This window comes from Petaurus breviceps, unplaced genomic scaffold (genome assembly GCF_028583685.1).
Source record: "Petaurus breviceps papuanus isolate PSGF00001 unplaced genomic scaffold, PetGlider_PUasm1.0 108, whole genome shotgun sequence".
Lineage (NCBI taxonomy): Eukaryota > Metazoa > Chordata > Mammalia > Diprotodontia > Petauridae > Petaurus > Petaurus breviceps.
In genome coordinates, this window is record NW_027185593.1 from 2,639,916 (window position 1) to 2,653,498 (window position 13,583).

The following is a 13,583-nucleotide window of genomic DNA, read 5'->3' on the forward strand; positions in this document are numbered from 1 at the left end:
AGGTGCCTTTAGAACAGATTGTCAGAGGTAAGAGGGCCTCCAGAACAGAGAATGTCAGAGCTGGGAGGGCTCTTAGAGCTGTAATGTCATAACTTCATATGTATAATGAATATTATATTTCTTGCTTTCTCAATGGGTGGGAGGAAGGAGGAGTAGAGGGAGGGGCAGAACTTAGAACTGAAAATAAAAATTTTAAATAAGTTAAAAAATAAAAGAACACAGAATGCCTGAGCTAAAGGCCTTAGAGCATAAAACAGAACATTCAAGCTGGGTGGTCCCTTAGAACATGGAATGGTAGACATAAGGGGGGTTTAAATGTGACATAGTAAGAGTTTGGAGTCAGAGAACCTGAGTTCAAATCCTTGGTCTATTGCTACTTTAATAACCTTGGCCTAGTAACTTATCCTTGGACCATCTTTAAAATGAGGGGCTTGCCTTAAGTGGCCTCTCTGCTGCCTTCTAACTCCAATAATCCAGTGAACAAAGAATAGAAGAGCTGAAAAGTGTTTCCTACAGACTTCAGAATGGCTGAGGCTGAGGTAACTTAGGACCCCTTCATCCTAGACCTTTTCCTCTCACATTTATTTCATGAGCTCGTGGAAACCAGGCTGTCTCTGGGAACCAGGAGACCCTAGGTCTCTCTGCAGTATTTAGTGTTCCTGCTCTCATGTCCCCTGAGACACATCTGAACCAGCAGAAGGTACAAAGTAGACTTCCCCTGGTTCCTCCCTTCCCCTCTTAAACTCCCCCTGATGCTCACGTTCACTAACTCTGTATCAGGAACTCTGTGGGTTTACTCCAGACAATCTTCTCCCCTTTTTAAAAATCTTTTGGAGACTAGGTCTCCCTAGCTCCCTGAGCTTGGAAGTATATTGGACCAGATCCATGACTGATCAGCACAGAAGCTTTAATCTGCTGTACTTCCCACCTGGGCCAGTTTGCCCTCCTCAGATAGTCTGATGCCCCCAGCTCCCCAGAGAACCACCAAAATGGTGTCAGCCTTACTGTGAATGTCCAGTTAGCTCAGCCCACTATAGCTCATAGTGGGCAGCCAGCTGGCACGGTGGATAGAGTGCAGAAATCAGGAAAATTCTTCTTTCTGAGTTCAAATTTGGCCTCCAATACTTACTAGTTGTATGACCCTGGGCAAGTCACTGAATCTGTTTTACCTCAGTTTTCCCATCTGCAAAATGAACTGAAGAAAGAAATGACCAACCACTGCAGTATTTTTGCCAAGAAAATCCCAAATGAAGAGTCAGACACAACTGAAGAACAGAAGATATATATGTGTGTGTTTGTCTATACATGCATACACACATACATATGTGTACATATATTTCTTTATAGAAATAGAGATGTTACTATTAATGTTCTAAGATTCCTCCCAGTTTTGACATTCTTTGTTCTAACGACCCTCCTAACTCTGACATTCTCTGCCTTTAAAATGAGATCTTTTTTAAAATTTTAATTAATCAATTTATTTTTAGTTTTTAACATTCATTTCCACAAAATTTTGAGTTATAGTTTTTTTCTCCATGTCTTTCCCCTAACCCCGACCCCAAAATAGCAAGCCTTCCCTTAATCTGCTCTCTCTTATATCCTCCCCCATTACCCCCTCTAACTTTGTAGTAAGGAAAGATGGATTTCTGTACCCCAATGCCTGCATATCTTATTTCCCAGTTGCATGTAAAATATAAATTTTTTTAATAAACATTTGTTTTTAAAACTTTGAGTTCCAGATTTTTTCCCTTCTTCCATCCTCACATGCCACCACTGGGAAGACAGGCAATTCAATATAGGTTGTACAAGTATAGTTACCTAAATCATTTTCATAATTGTTATATTGTGAAAGACTAATTATATTTCCATTCATCCTGTCCTTCCACCCAAAGTGCGGTATATGAAGGTGATGGAATATTGTTGTTCATTGTGTCTGACTCTCTGTGACCCTGTGGCCCATAGCACACCAGGCCCTTCTGTCCTCCACTGTCTCTCAAAGTCTGTCCAAGCTGTGCTTCTGTGACACTATCTATCCATCGCTTCCTCTGCCATGCCCTTTTCCTTTTGCCTTCAATCTTTCCCAACATCAGTCTTTTCCAGTGAGTCCCATTTTTTCATTACATGGCCAAAGTATTAAAGCTTCAGCTTCAGTATTTGACCTTCCATTGAATAGTGTGAATGAATTTCTTTAAGTATTGACTGACTTGATCTCCTTGCTGTCCAAGGAACTCTCAAAAGTCTTCTCCAGCACCACAGTTCCAAAGCGTTGATTCTGCAGTGCTCAGCTTTCTTTATAGTCTGACTCTCACAGCTGTATATTGGTACTGGAAAAACTATAGCTCTGATTGTAATGGACCTTTGTAGGCAAGGTAAGGCCTCTGCTTTTTAGGATGCTATCCAGATTTGCCATGCCTTTCCTTCCAAGGAGTAAGAGTCTTTAATTTCAGGGTTGCAGTTGCCTTCTGCGGTGATCTTTGAGGCCAAGAATAGTACCAAGCCATAAAAAATGATGCCTGTGAAGAACACTGGAAGGAATGGGAAAGCTTATGTGAACTGAGGAAAAGTGAAGTGATCAGAACCAGGAAAAATATATATGTAATCATCACAACGATGGAAATGGAAATAACAGAAAAAAGAGAAATTGAATGCTGTCTAATTATGTCTAAGCTTGGCCCCAAAGAAGAGATAAAAGAATACATGTCTCTCCTTTCTTTTTCAAAGTAGGCACACTGAAGGGCTATGGTCCCACTGCCAGGATATGTTGGAGCCAGGACAGCAGATGCTGTTGGACTTGGTTGATGTGCTGGTTGGTTTGCTGAATGACTGTACAGACCTCTCTCTTTTGTTTTTTGTTATAAGTGATGGTTCTTGGGTTGAAGGATGCAATTACCCAATTGGTCAACAAGCTTTCATTTATTGTCTTCTGTGTGCCAGGCACTGTGTTTGGTGCTGGAGATGCGAGGACAAAATGAAATAGTCCCTACGCTCAGGGAAATGACAGTCTGTCAGGGGAAACTGCGTTCACATATAAGTATGTACAAAACAAATAGAATAATTTTGGGAGGAAACACTAGTAATTGGGAGTTCTGGAAAGATCTCATGTAGGAGGGAGCACCTAAGCTGAGTCTTGAAGGAAACTAGGGATTCTAAGAGACAGAGGTGAGAAGGGAGGGCATTCTAGGCATAGGGGACAGCTAAAGCAAAAGCCCAGAGGTGGGAGATGTAGCATCCTGTGTACAGAATAGAAAGTAGGGCAGTACACCTGGATCAGAGAGTATGTGGAAAGGAGCACTGTTCAAAAAGATTGGAAAGGTATTGGAGACCAGGTTGTGAAGAACATTAAATACCAAGTTGAAGAGTTTATATTTGGTCTCAGAAATAAGGGGGAGTCATTGGACTTTATTGAGGAGGGGAGTGCCATGGTCAGACCTGTGCTTTCGACAAATCACTTTTGCCACTATTAAAAGGATGGATTGGGTAGAAAAACAAAAGGTACCTAATTTTTTTTTTTAATAAGATGGGGTATTCAGATGTCTAGCAGGCAACCAGAGATACAAGATTTGGAGTTTGAGAGAGACAAATAGATTTGCCAGTCATCTGCTTAGAAATGATATTTAAACCCATTCTATTCAATTTAATTCCACAAACATTTATTAGAACTTGCTGTATGCAATAACTGCCTTAGGATGACAATATGAAAAATAGACCTGGATTTCAAGGACCTTCTGGGCCACTGAGAAGACATAACATTTGGAGAAGTTAAGTCCAATATCACTTGAGAGGAGCTGGACTGCACTGGATCACTGATACAGGCTAGATAAATAGAATATGAGAGGGCCCAAGAGGAAGCCTTCAGAAAGCCCGTAGTTAAGAGTTGGGCCGTGGGTGATGAGCCCTCAGAGGAGACTGAAAAGGCCCAGTCAGATGGGGAAAGAAGACAATAACATTCATGGGACAGGGACATTCGTGGGGTAAAAACTAAGGGAGAGAAGAGCATCTGGAAACGTGGGTGGGGAGTAGTATCATACGATGCAGAGAGATCAAGGAAGATGGAGATGAAAGAAAAGCCATCAGATTTGGCAATTAAAAGAGATCACTTGTAACCTTGGAGAGAATAGCTTTTGTGGAGCTGAATGGAGTTAACAGAAGCCAGATCGCCAGGAGTTGAGAAGTGAGTGAGAGGGAAGGAAGTAGAGACAAGTGTTGGCTTTTTCTAGTTGACCCACTCCTTTTCCCCTACCTCCCCCACCCCCACCCCCCCTTCTCTGTCTGTCTGTCTGTCTCTCTGTGTCTCTGTCTCTCCATCTCTCCTCTCTCTCTCTACTTCTCTCTCCTCTCTCTCTCTCTCTCTCTCTCTCTCTCTCTCTTTCTCTCTCTCTCCCCCCCCCTCTAACCCTCTAACCTCTCTCTCTCCCTTTCTCCCTCTCCCCTTCAAGCTTTCTGTGTGTAATGTCTTCTTCCCTGACTGCCCCCAGGCATACTTGATTCTCTCACTTTAAAAAAAAAATTCTTCACTTGACTCAGTTATCCCCACAAGTCTCTCACTGAAAAGACCAGTCATCCAGCACAGTTTAGGAGAAACTTTACTACCATGAGCAAAAACATTAGACAAAGAAACTGATCACAGGGATGGGGAGGATTTAGATAAGAGGAGGAAAGGAGGGAACACATTTCTGGTGGAGGGACTAGTATAAGCAAAGAGCAGGGAATTCCAGGATGCTTTGGGGTGCAGGGTTTTGTCCTAGCATCCTCAGCATCTCCCTAAGGTCCTAGCACATAATAGATATTTAATAAATACCTTATGAATTGAATTGAACATATGTTCAGGGAATGGTGAATTAGTCTAGAGCAGAAAGATTGTGTAAGGGATTTGTAAGTGGTACAGCAAGAAAGGTAAGGTGGGAGGTCAGATTAATAATGGGTTGTTGGGTCGTGATTATTGATGGTTATGCATAGAGAAATTCTGTCTTTGCCTCAAGAACTGATAGGCTAATGGTTAGGGACAACTTCCAAATCATTCTGGCTCTCATCGATTGATCAACAGTAGGTCCCAGGCCAAGCCCCACTTGGTCATTGTTTGGGCCATGATTGTCTCAGAGTGAATATAAATAATTATTTTTTTTGTCATAAACCCTGAGAATCTTCCCCTCCCAGATTTCCCCACCCCCACCCCCCAACTAGGTAAGAGGGCATTCTCTGCCTCATTTCTTACCTAGCCTTAATCACTAAATGGGCATTGCCTTAGTCAAACTGAGGCCTGTTAAAGACCTTAGCTTAAAAAGGCATCCAGGGTCATCTCCAGTCGTCTTGATTTATATCTGGCCACTGGACCCAGCTGGCTTCAGAGGATAGAGTGAGGCTGGTGAGGTTGCCCAGCCCTCCCTCACTCAAATCCAATGAATTTGCAAGTCATGGCACCACCTCCCTGATATCATGGTCCCCTTGGAGAATGAGAGACAAACAACAACATCCCCTCACACTATCTTCCTGTCTCTCTCCTCCCTTTCACAGCCAGACCCCTAGAAAAGGTTCTTCAAGCTGGCTGTCCCTTCACTTCTCTACTTCTTAGCTCAGCTTCCTAACCCTGATATGCCACAACAGCTCCAAGCTTATCCAGTATCTCTTATCTGTTCCGTTCCAATGTCTTTCCTCAGTCCCTATCCAGCTTCTCCCAAGCGTGTGACAACTGACCACTGGCTCACTCCTCCCTTGGCTCCAGTGGTGCTGATCTCTCTTGGGTCTTTGTGATTCTCAGGCAGGAATCCTTACCTATTTCCTGCTCCCTCAGTGTGGGTGTTCTCCAGGGCTCTCTTTTGTGCCCCTTTCTCTCTAGCTGATTTCATCTGCTCCTCTGAATTCTCATCTAATTTCTATGCAGATCCAGGTACAGGCAGCTTCATTTTCTTTCCTGCACATCAGTTCCATATCTCCAGCCATCTGCTGGACGTTTCCACCTAGATAGCCCATCTTAATGTCAGCCTCATCATGTCTGAAGCCAAATTCATTATCTTCCCACCTAAATGCTAAGCCCACCCTCTCCTCCAGTTTTCCCTCTTGCTGATGAGGGAACCATCATCCTTTTAGTCTCTTAGGCTCCCAGCCTTGGATTCATTCCTGACTCTTTCCTCTCCCTTCTGTCTCCCTCTAATCTGTCGTCAAGTTGTATTGATTCTACCAAGATCTGGTATTTGCCCCCTCTTCTCATGCACATGGCTATCACTCTGGCTTAGCCTCTCCTCACTTTCCACCTGGGCTCTTTGAATAACCTCCTAATTCACTTCCCTGATTCCAGTCCCTCTCCCCTCTAATCCACCCTCTGCACAGCCACCAAGATAATCTTCCCAAGACACAGGGCTGACTGTGGCATTGTCCTGCTCGAAATCCAAAATGGCTCCCATGCCTCAGAGGATAAAATACAAAACTTCTCAGCACAATCTGACTGCACCTCATTTTTCAGATCTCTACTTCCCAATGTGGACAGCTCCTGTTCTTCAACCTTGTGATACCTGTCCCCATTCCTGGATAAGCCCTGTCTCCCCACCCACACCTCTTTAATCCTTGGTTTTTTTTAAGGGTCAGGTCAGGTGCTGGCTCCCACAAGAAGCCTTCCCAGATCCCCCAGTTGTTGGGTGATCATTTCTATTTACTTCTCTGTACAAACACCTTGTCCTCCCTGCAGTGAAATGGGAGTTCCTTTTGGATGGGCCTGGAGGGATTTCATTAATGAATCTTTGTTGAGAATGTCAGAGCTTCAAGAACCCCACTGAACAGAACATCAAAGCCAGGAGGGGCCTTGGAACACTGAAAGCCAGGGCTGGAAGAGACAGAGGACATAGAGCACACAAGGGCAGGGCGGAAGGGGACCTTAGAACACAGAATGTCAGGCCTTGGAATGCAGAGCAACAGAACTGCAAAGGCCCACAGAACATCAAATGGTCTTTCCATGGAGTTTTAGAAGGCAGTCCTTGCGTGTGGAACTTCAGATTGCTTGGTCAGTTCTAGCTTCAGAAGAGCTCAGAGCAAAACTGGGGCTGAAATTTAAAAAAAAAATGAACCGCAGAAAACCAGCTGGGGCCACTTTATCAAACTCCTGGACAGGGAGAGCTTTGGGGCCCTATATCCCCATCAGAGACAGCCTCTTGTACCTCAGACACTGAGAGACTCCCTTCCTCCTTCACTCCTTGGGCAATCACTAAGGGGTTGAGAGCCCTGTCTTGGGACTGAGCTGGCCAGAGGGGGAAGAGAAGGAAGTAGAGGGGGAGGGGGAGGCCTGGGGTGCAGATCTCTGAGCCCCAGATAAGGGACAGGAAGTTGGAGCCTCAGATGAGGCCTGAGGCACTCTCTAAAGGAAAGGGGTAGGTACTCAAAGGGAGTTGTGGATCTTACACAACATCCAAAGACACACAACGAAAAGACACACAACCTAAGCCCAACATTAATGCAGCAGATCCCCATGAATGCTGAAAAACATGATACATATATACATATACTAACCCAACAGATTTCTACAGACAATGTCACACAGAGACACAAGCAGTTACACAATACACACACAGAAACACAACCTGTCTTCCATGCTATTACTCTCTCACGCGTACACACTAATACAATGGAGATACACCTGTAGTGACAGGCCACACCCACTGACACAAAAGGCCCTGGAAACAACACACCCATCAGATAGATACCAGGTAACCTGACACAGAGATACATGAATTATTTTCCCTCTCCTTACTCCTCCAGCCTAAGCCATCTGCTTCCTTTTCCTCCCTAGGGGCTGAACCATGTGCTGGGCTTACTTCTCTCTTATACACACACACACACCATATACAAACACACACACCATACACACACACACCCCAAATACAAACCACACATACCATATAGATGCACACATCACAGACACACACATATCACAACCCACACCATATACACGCACATATCACATACAAACCACACACATCATATACACAAACCACATATCATATATGTGCACATATCACATAACATACATACTACACACATCACAACATACACCACATACACACACAAACCCATGTTCCCACAGATGCTGATGGCAGCTGAGACCCCTGTCCCTGCTTAATCTTCAAGGATGTGGCCCTGTGCCCTTAGTCCCTGGGGTCAGAGGGGTCTCTGCTCAGCCCAGCTGTTGTGTCCCTGTCCCCATTCCAGATGTGTTCAGCTGTGATCCAGAGATCCCAGTGAACAACCTTGTAGTGGAGCAAAGGAGAGAAAGCAGGCTCTGGAGGCAGAGGGCCATTGTTGAACCTCCCACCTGTACAGACTTGTGCCAATTACTTCCCTTTTTGCGGCCTCAGTCTGTTCTTCTGTGAAATCGGCAGGCTGGGCCAGGTGATCTCACGCTAAGGCCCCTTTCACTTGGGATTCCTCTGTTCTCTCCTGCCTACTCACCACCCAGATTTAGGATGCTAAAGGAAGACTGAGAGGAGGCACTGGGGTGGGGGCTGGGGTTGTACTTGGCTCCCCCCCCACACACACACCCCATGAGTATTCCTGATCCCCAAGGAGACCCAGGATTCTGTGTTCTTTCTTTCCTTAGAAAACACCCTGCCTCTCATTCCTCCTCCTACCTTCCTTAGGCAAAGAAGGCTGGGAGTTTTGGTAATGGGGGGGAGGAGGGAAAGAGAGACAGAGAGAGAGACAGAGAGACAAAGAGAGAGAATATATGTGAAAATCCAAGGCTGAAGGTGAGCATGTCAGAAATGGCTCCCTTCTCTATGAGCTGACTCAATGCAGGACTTCCGCCTTAAGGGTGGGCAAGACCAGGGGCAGCCCCTCTGCCCTGTTGCTTTTCCCTCCTCCCTTCAACTTCTTTTTCAAGGACTGATAATCCAGTGCTTATTACCTTTCTGCTGTGGAAGGTGTGCCAGTCTGCTGTCCTATGGCTCCACATGGAATCCTTGACTCTGAATTTTAGGCTGCTGGGTCAAAGCCTCCTGCCATGAGCACTAGTTTCTGCTGTCCTCGTGCCCATCCATGGCAGCTCCAGGCCTCCAGGAACTCTATCCCAGTCCTTCCTACCTTCCCATTATGCCTTCTGGAAACCCCTTTCTATTTTGGGGGGAGGGGGGAAGGCAGGGCAATCGGGTCAAGTGACTTACCCAAGGTTACACAGCTAGTGAGTCAAGTGTCTGAGGTTGGATTTGAACTCAGGTCCTCCTGACTCCAGGGCTGGTGCTCTATTCACTGTACCACCTAGCTGCCCCAAGCCCTTTCTACTGTTAACACTGTGTCCTTCACATTAGATCTGTAGATTTACTTTATATATTTTGTATTTTCTTATATGTTTACATGTTTCTTTTCAATACAATGTGAACTCCTTGAGGGCCTGATCATTCTTGGTTTTTATATCCTTAGCACCCAACTGCCAGGCATTCAATAAATACTGACTCAAACCATCTCTTTCTGGGGGAGACCTCATACTTGGAAGGGGACTCTTCCTCTTTTCCTGTGGCAATCATCCCAACCCTCCTCAGCCTTGTGGGGCGGGGGAAGGGGGAGGGAGTAGCATAGAGTGTATGTGTGTGTGTGTGTGTGTGTGTGTGTGTGCAATGGAAGGAATTCTGGCTTTCGAGGCAGGATTTGAACCTGTCTTTCCTGAAGGCACTTTGGACTTGGAGTCAGGACAGACTTGGGTTCAAATCCTGCCTCAGACACTTAACTAGCTCTGTTAGCCCAGGACACTCAGTTTAACTTGGCTTCAGTTCCCTTCTATAAAAAGTGGCATACTTTATCTTTCTGGGTCTCAGTTCCTTCATCTGTAAAAGAAGAGGCTTGTATGAAATGACCTTTGAGTTTTCATCTCTGATCCTATGAATACTTGTGCTACCCAGCTCACAGGACTGTTGCAAGGAAAGTGCTTTGTAAAGTGTTAGAGAATTCGGAGTTATTCTTTATACTGTCCAGATGCCCAGGGAATTAAGGGAGCCAGCCAGAAGGGGAAGGAGAGGTCTCTAGGGCAGCTCTTGGTTCTAGCATCCCCAGGTAACAGGAGGGACCATCTCAAGATGGCTGAAGAGAGTTGGCAGGACTTGGATGAACAGGCTGGTATGAGAACCTTCAGAAAAGAGAACCAGGTCCAGACCGTGAATGCCTCTGTCCTTCTGCCCTCACTTCCCCATTTCCCCCCTTCCCCAGCTGATGCTGTGGAGACCAGAGTGGCTACTTTCATTGATTTAGATCTAGAAAGAGGCCTTAGACATTATCTAGTCCAATCTCACTTTATGGATGATGAAACTGAGGCCAGAGAAGATTAAGTGACCTTAGAGGTCATCTAATCCAACCTCCTCATTTTACAGATGAGGGAACTGAGGCCAGAGAGGTTAAGCAATTTGCCCAAGGTCACAGAAGTAGGAAGTGGCTGAGCCTGGAACTTGAATCTGGGTCCTCTGACCCTAAATCAAGAGTTGTTCCCCGATACAACACTTAGCACCTTTTATCTGCGTATTACTGGAGCTAATCTAAGCGTTCCAGTTCCCTAGGAATTTTGTTTCTCACAGTTACCAGGCCAAGGGTGAGGATGCCCAGTACGTGAATCCTTATTGGAGGAGCAGAGGGAGGCAGGCACCACACAGGTCACATTCATTCGAGGGTAAATTTCCTCTGCTCTTCTTCCTCTCCAGCTCTTCTATTTCTCCCCCTCCGTAAACACCCCTAGCTAGGGGAGGAAATGAGACTAAGAAAAAGGCCAAGAAAAGAAGATGGTAGCAGATACAGAGCCTGTGGGGTCTTGGAGTTAGGATGGCTGGCCTTGATTTCCATCCCAGACTACACCAAGTCACTGATGGCTAGGGGCATCTGCAGAAGCCATTCCAGCCCTCTCAAGGCCCATCCATCACCACTGAACTCCTGAGGTTTTGTCACAGCCAGGGTTCCCCAGACAAGGCTGGGACCTGCAGCTCCAGACTTTCACCCAATTTCTAGCCCCTTGCATAACAACATCCACTTGGCCTCCTCTTTTGCCAAACCAGAGGCTTTTCAAAAACTTGATCTGGGGAAGAGTTAACATTGCCCAAAAGACATCGGACTTGGAGCCAGACCTCTGCTTTTACCAGACCCACTGCCAAGGGGCTCAGGACACAGAAAAGACTGAGTAGCCCTGGTCTAGGGGAAGCTGCCCCAAGCTGGCAGTAACTCCCTGTATGACTTGGGGCCTCTCTGGACCTTAATTTTTCTCATGTGTTAGAAGAGCATCTCTCGTGGGAGTGTGGTAAGAATCAACAAAATGAATGTGAAAGCCTCTGAAAAGTTTAAAATCCTAGACAGATGGAAAGGATAATCATTGAACTTTAGAGCTATAAGGGCCCTTACAGGTTAATCCAATCTTCCCTTCACTTTATAAATGAGGAAACACAGGCTCAGAGACCAGAATGTCACACAGCTAGGGACCCTTTCTCAGTCATGTTTTTAAAGGTATAAAATACATAGGATTGCAAAGGAAATCAATTTCATGGAAATACAGTTAGCAATTAAATCTTGGATCCAGGGTTAAGAACCCTGGCTCTTGACTGACTGCCTGAGACTTACCTGATTAATTTGATGGAGACAAAGTAGTTAAAGAAACTGTAAGAAACACGTATTAAACATCTACTGTGTGCCAGGTACTAGAGTAAGATGACTGTACTGAAGGGATGTGTACAGCTCAGAAATTTTGTCCTTGGGACAAACAGTGGGAAATAAGGCCTCAATTGGGGGTGAGATGTAACCCTGCGGAGAAAGAGACCCTGAAATAGCATCATGAAGCTGTTACTCTGGAAGCCAAGGGAAGATATTCAGGAGTGGGGGTGCACCTAGTCCTCTCTAAATTTGGTGATGGTTCAGTCATTTTGTCATGTCCAACTCATGGTGACCCCCTTTGGGTTTTCTTGGCAAAGATACTGGAGTGGTTTGTCATCTTCTTCTCCATCTCATTTTGATAATGAAACTGAGGCAAATAGGGTTTAAGTGACTCTGCCCAGAGTCATACAGTGTTCAAGGTCCAATTTTAATTCGGGTCTTCTCCAGGCCCAGTGCTCCATCTATTTTGCCATAAAGTTGGTACCCTGAGGCAAAACCTAAGTTACCTCACCCTAGTTAATGTTTTAGTACAGGAGAGGTCTGGGATGAGTGGAGAAGCATCTGAAGCCTTAGTGCCAGGTATATACCATGTAAAGCAGGAGAGGTACGTTAGCCATCTAGCCTGCCCTACTAAGGCTCAGACTTTGCTTTCTGTTTCTTTTGTTTGGTGTTCATGCTATGCCTAGAATGTTCTGTCCCCATACTGTAAAGCTCGACTGAAACAGCACCTTATCCAATCAGTCTTTCTGATGCCTTTGGTTTGGAATAATTTTGCTTCTTGTAACTCACGTGGCATTTCGCATTTTTGTGATACATTTATCATCTAATGTACATATTCCCAACCTGATCGTGGACTCCGTGAGGACAGAGATCTCATGACTTTGGATCTCCTTCCACCCCTAGGGTGTTCTGCACACCCTGGATGCTTAATGCTCAATATTCATGGGGCTTGGCTGCTTGCTTTTCCTGGGAAGTGGGGGAAGACTTAAGCTCAGGCATGAACACTCATGGGACCGGCTGCTCTCAGGCTTCTTCCAGCACTCCAAATCCCACAGCCTATGAGATGGAGCTGTGTACCCAACCCAAGGCATGTGTATGTGTGTGTGTGTGTGTGTGTGTAGCTGTCTGTGTATATGTATATGTGTCTATGTATATGTGTGTCTCTGTATGTATGTATCTGTGTGCATATGTGTGTGTGTGTACACACTGGACAGAAAAAAAAGGCACCTCCAATTAGATTCTTCCTGGACACTTCCCCCTCCCCTCCCTTCATATCACATCAGTTGACAAACTCCATCAACTTTGCTCCTATAATATCACTTTAATTTGTCCCTTTTCCTTACTCATGTGGCTTTTACCTTAGTCTGGGCTCTCAGTAATCTCTTCACTGTTGCAATAATCTCACTCCCATCATAAGAAAGACTATCCCCCTCCCAAAAAAAGACAGAGAGGTAGCCCTGGGACACATCCACACAGAGGAAGGAATGGACAAGGATGCTGCCACTCCACTGAAGACTAATGAGAAGTAGTTTCATGAGAAGGAAGAGAAATGCATACAGGGGTGGGGGACCTACTGCTTCGAGGCCACATGTGGCCCAACAGGGCCTTAAGTGTGGCCTTGTGACTGAATCCAACCTTCACAGGACAAATCCCCTGAATAAAAAGATTTGTTCTGTAAAACTGGGACTCGGTCAAAAGGCCACACTTGAGGACCAAGAGGACCACATGTGGCCTTGAGGTCATAGGTTCCCCACCCCTGGTCTAGGGGATCACCTGTGCTCAGTGGGACATAAGAGATGAAGGATATGGACTGAGAAGAGGCCATCAACTTTTGCAATTAATAGATCACTTGTATCTTTGGAGAGACCAGTTTCGGTGGAGTGATGAAGTTGGAAGTCAGACCCTAAGAGACTGAGAAGTGAATGTGAAATGAGAAAATGGTGAGTATAAGCTTTTTGTAGGAATCAAGCTTCGAGAAGAAGTTG

General features: G+C 45.4%; 1 long non-coding RNA gene across 2 annotated transcripts in view; it reads left to right on the plus strand.

Annotated features, from left to right (window-relative positions):
• LOC138148852 (uncharacterized) overlaps nucleotides 1-13,583 on the plus strand; it is a 23,897-nt gene that overhangs the window by 8,191 nt on the left and 2,123 nt on the right. For both annotated transcript variants that reach the window (XR_011165196.1, XR_011165202.1), the window contains exon 2: nucleotides 13,443-13,538. This is a non-coding gene — a long non-coding RNA (uncharacterized lncRNA). The remainder of the gene's footprint in view (nucleotides 1-13,442; nucleotides 13,539-13,583) is intronic.